The sequence below is a fragment of the Triticum aestivum genome, chromosome 5D, assembly GCF_018294505.1.
Source record: "Triticum aestivum cultivar Chinese Spring chromosome 5D, IWGSC CS RefSeq v2.1, whole genome shotgun sequence".
Taxonomy (NCBI): Eukaryota; Viridiplantae; Streptophyta; class Magnoliopsida; order Poales; family Poaceae; genus Triticum; species Triticum aestivum.
The window spans coordinates 64,256,228-64,261,628 of NC_057808.1; positions in this window are offsets into that span (position 1 = coordinate 64,256,228).

Below are 5,401 nucleotides of genomic sequence, written 5' to 3' on the forward strand. Positions count from 1 at the left end.
CGCACCGGCGAGCTCTGAAAAATCGACTGGCCCAATTTTGAATTTTAGTCTACTGTGATTTAACTAGTGTGGAATATAAAAGGGGAAAACCATAAGCATTGGGAGTATAGTGTTGAGCGTGCCATGGTGGATTTGAAGGTGCAAACCGGACAAAGGCAACTTCGCAACCAATGTTTGCTTTCAACTAGCAAGTAAGTGATGGACAAGAAATCAGAGTAAAGCATTGGCGATCTATTTTCTTGCTTTGATAAATAAGTTGAGCAGATACGAAAGAGTACCGCCTCTAGTGCGGCGCCGTGTATGCATCTGCTGAGAATTTGACGGTGTTGTGGTAGCGATGGCTGTCGGCGGTGTGGAAGCAGATCTTGGAGGGTAGACGGTGGCGGCGGGGCGCGGTGGACGAGTCGGTCGTAGGAGCAGTGCCGACAAGGTGGACGACGGTGGGGATGAAGCGAGAGGACGGGATGCAAGGATCCCGGTCCGAAGTCGTGGATGAGAGAGGTCGATCTCTTGTAATGGACGGCGGCGTCGGGGTATCAGCTCCGACATGGTGGAGGAGGACGGCGGTGGATGGGGTGGCGGACGGAGGAGGCTGGGGTGGAGAGGGTGTTTTGGCGCCCTTGGTGTACGAATGGGGAAATGGAGGTGGAGAGGAAGGGGGAACCTTGTAGTAAACATGGGAATAGGATTTGTAGCGCCCTCTCACGTCTCTACCGTTCTCTGGTATCACTAGGTACCTAAGCTTTCTTTTTCACCGCCACACACACAGTCTCCACTCGTCTTTCACTTTGTCTTTCTCTCTATAGGATTCTCTCACACACCCTATATGTCTCTAGATGTGACTCATACCACTAAAATTACTCTCTCTCTCTCTCCTGTAGACACAACATTTGCTGCACTCTCCTTTTCGTCTCCATCCCAGACTGACATTATTCATTTGTTTACCAATCAGACAAACTCCCCCCCCCCTCTCTCTCACACACACACACACAACTCCTGCTTCCACTCCCCTTCCCGACTACCGTCTCTCTCTCTCACACACACACACAAAAACTCTCGCTTTCGCACCCCGACTCGTATTTCCCTCACAAACATTTATCGACTAGCCTCTAGATAGGTTTATACACCCGCACACTCGTGCTTCCACTATTGCATACATGTCTCTCTCCCGCTCCTTGTATCTATGTAGATTTTTCTTCCCTTCTTGAGACACGCCCTCTCGATCGTGCACACACAAACTATCGCCTCATTTTAAGTTGATACCTCCCCCACACACACTCTTTGTGTCTTTCTCACACATGCACTCCGTCCTCCTCCTCTCTCCCTCTCTCTCTCTCACACACATGGGCTTTTTGCAACAACTAGCAAGATGCCCATGCGTTGCACGGAACATCAAGATGCATTTGTACGAGTAGTTTATCTTGTTGGATAAAAGGATGAATGAGGGAAGGCCTTATTTGCAAGTGTGGAGAGGGGTGTGGGTATCTTTTTGCAAAATTGCCATAGTTTCCTTCCTATCCGTCAGATATAGATTGGACGACCTATATTGCAGGATGGCAGGCACACGATCATCACCGACTATGCTTTTTATAAGAGTAGGGATAAAAAATAGAGTTGGTGATGATGGTGAGCCTGCCATCCTGCAATATAGGCCATCCGATTTATATCTGACGGATAGGAAGGAAACTATGGAAATTTACCTGCACTCCTCTCCACATTTGCAGATAAGGCCTTCCCTCGTTCATCCTTTTCTCCCACAAGATCTTGATGTTCCGTGCAACGCACGGGCATCTTGCTAGTAAGAGTAGAAATTAGACATATACCACTTCTCAAATCTTGAAACCAACAACTTTCCTCCCTTATCTCATCAAAACCGCCAAAGGAATATATTTTGAGTGAAACATAACATATTTTTAGTGATATACGTATTTCAAAACTAGAATTTTTTTTATATCAAATCGGTGAATATGTATTAATCTACTCTGATCGTGTGGCAACACATTGGCACATTGCTAGTAGTTATTGTAATTTTTTGGACACCAGACAAACGATGGAGTACATATACGAAGAGAAGAGGCGCACGCATGCAGTCGGTCTCTCGCTGTCTCGCACACATGAGTATTACGTAAAGGCAACGTTAACAAATAAACCCTAAACCCTTAGGTGCACGATTGCTGCATTCGCGGGTACCGGGTACGTGGTGGAGCGCACCTTTGTTGGAATAGTCAGCTCGCGTGATAATTTGATCCGTAGGAGTTGATGGTCGGGACCACAGGTGAACAACTTGGAGGCGATGGCTCACCAGTTGCCATAGATCGAGTAGCCATGTTTAAAATATCATTTTTAGTGGGGTTAAGAGTTCCGATTTTCAGCGGCGCGTCATAAGTACTAAGTAGTTTTTAGAACGATTGGTATGGAGCGAAAATGGAATTCATACTACTACGTACCTCCTTGGCATATGGTTGTATGGGTTTATGTTGCGAGATGTTGAACCTGGTAGTTCTAGGGAAAATACTATGGTTTAGATTTAGATGTTGCTTTTCAGTAATGAAAATCGGAAGGGGGAAACCCTTCTTTGATTAAAAAATTACTACCTCCGTTCTGGTTTACTAGACCCCATCGTATTTTGGGTCAAAGTTTGTCCATGAATTTTACTTGTAAAATGTGAATGGAAACGAGATTTTGTTATACCCAAACAAAAAAGGACTGGAGGGTGTGATTGCTCTGACACGGACGCGACCTCTCATAGCGCAAGCATTGAACCGGCACGCCGGCCAAGAGGGCCCCACTCACTGCAGGCCCGGCTGAACACGTCTCCTCGCCGCATGCAACCGGCTTCAGACTGCCCCGCCTGCCTTCATTGAATCCGGCGTGTGCCGGCAACACGTCCTTCCGCGAGCCGGCCGGCATTTTAGAACACAAAAAATGACCAAAATATAATTAATTATGCATGGTCTTGACTTGTTGTGCTCACACTGGTAGCAGGAACTAGAGGTTTTTCTTTATCTATAACTCTCCTCAAAAAAAAATTTGGCTTTGAAGTGAATCATGGTTGTGGACATTATGTATGAATGTGCAGATATCTGTGAACTTGAGTTTGATGTGGAAGTTGAACTTGGAATGTCGGGCTTGCGCATGAACTATACCATGTCCAATGCTTCATCTGTTATTGTTTGGAAAGTAATTGCTGTTATTACATGACCCAAAAAAATATTTTGTGCCACATCAGTAGATGCACGGACATCACAACATCCATGCTGACTGGATAAACATTTGAACCTAGCTATTATGAAGGAAATTTTGTATTGACAACAGTTTTAGATAGTAGGAGACGCCTAGCCTGCTCTGCCTTTGCTAGCTTATTTCTGCTTCTTCCATCTCTTCTTTGGCATGGGTGAAGAGAGCATCTGATTGCTCTTTTCGCTTCTTCAGGAACTCAGCTACATTCTCAAGGGCTGCTGCACGCTTTCTTTCAGCCTTTACTAGAGCCACGAGGACACGAACAGCTGACCACTCCACCTGGATTGTGTGTAATCCAGCATCATCTGGGAATTTGCACCTTGTGTCTAATCCAGCATCATTAGGGAACTGGCACCTTGTGTGTAATCCAACCTCATTTTGGAAACATGATCTCGAGGTTGACCATACTTCCCTCCTCGCAGGAACTGCATCCTGACATGAAGTTACTTCTTTTTTAGATCAATACTCGGAGCAACCCAGATCCATTTAGTAGAAGCCAGATAAACAGAACTCGGAGAAGTGAATTCAAAAGGAAAAAATATAAAAACAGACTACAAGGTGAGAACACCCACTTCCTACATCAAGCTAAAAACGAAAGCATTAGGACGATTAAGACTCTTCTTATTACACATCGAAGAACACGAGGCTTAAGAGAAACAGAAACTACAATATATACACATCGAAGAACATGAGGCTAAACGAAAGTAATTGAAAAGGTGTTACTTACCAAAGCTCGTTTTACAGGTTCGGTGCAGCTCCTCTTTAACTTGCCACGCTCCTTGAAGATGTCCCCAATATCCCGTGTTTGGTCTTCATTGCTCCTCTGCATGTTCGCACTCGTGGTTTTAAATTCTCAACATGGCAAGAAAAATATACTACTAGTAGTACTCGCGCATCTTGTGGGCAACATTAAAGCACTTGTCTGCCATGTTAGAGCATCTCCAACAGAATCACAACGCGCGGCGCTTTAAAAAAGCATTTACAATGTTGAGATCGAGAACTAGAGATAGAGAGTAGAGACTAGAGAGGAGAGGATAGTTCTCAGCATAGATAGATAAAAAAATAGATTATTCAACTACTCCTCGTCGTCCGACTCCTCCTCGGTGATGTCCTCCTCCGATGTCTGACTATAGGCGTGAAGATACCGATCATCGTCGGATTCCCAGGGCGACAATGCTCCTAGCCTCATGTTGAATTGAGCGTCCGCTTTTCGCCTACGCTTGTCCTCGCGATAGGCGGCTCGCTCCGCCCTCCTCTTATCCCTCTCCACCCTCCTTTGCGCGTAGAACTCGCGCTCGTTGATGATGTCCTGCGGGAAGCGTTGGCGCCACAGCGGTACGGCTTCCTCGTCCATCTTGGCGATGCCGAGACGGTGCTCCCGCCTCCGGTTGTCGCGACGATCCTCGTCGGTGATAAGCCGCGGCAGAGGCGCGAGCTCCTGTGCCCGCTCCCGCGTCGGCACATTGGGGAAGTTCAATGTTCTATGAGGCCACCGGAGGCGCCACACCACCGCATCATACGCGCGGGCGGCCTCGTTGGCGGTGTCAAAATTGCCGAGGCTGAGGCGCATCCCGCGAAACCGGATGTCGGCGGAGAAGCCGCCGGAGGGGCGCGCGCGGATGCCGCGGTATCCCCAAGTTTCCGAGCGACGCGGCGGCATGGTGGCGCGGCGGCGGCGAGGCGAGAAAGAGCGGGGAGAGAGCGGTGGCGAGGCACAGAGCGGGGAGAGAGCGGTGGCAAGGAACAGAGCAGTGGGAGGGCGTTGGATTTTATAAAGTGCGCCGGACGCCGCGCGCCAAAACTAGCGCACGCCCGGCCGCTTTTTCCCGCGCGCGCGCATTCCTTTCCCGACACCTCTGCTATCTCTACTCTCTTCTCTACTGTTATATTTATTTTATATTTAATATTTATCTCTACTTCTCTGCTCTCTACTTTTTTCTCTACTTTTTTTCTTATAAAAAACAGAGTTGGTGATGATGGTGTGCCTGCCATCCTGCAATATAGGCCGTCCGATTTATATCTGACAGATAGGAAGGAAACAATGGCAATTTTGCAAAAAGATACCCACACCCCTCTCCAGATTTGCAAATAAGGCCTTCCCCCGTTCATCTTTTTCTCCCACAAGATAAACTACTCATACAAATGCATATTGATGTGTGCA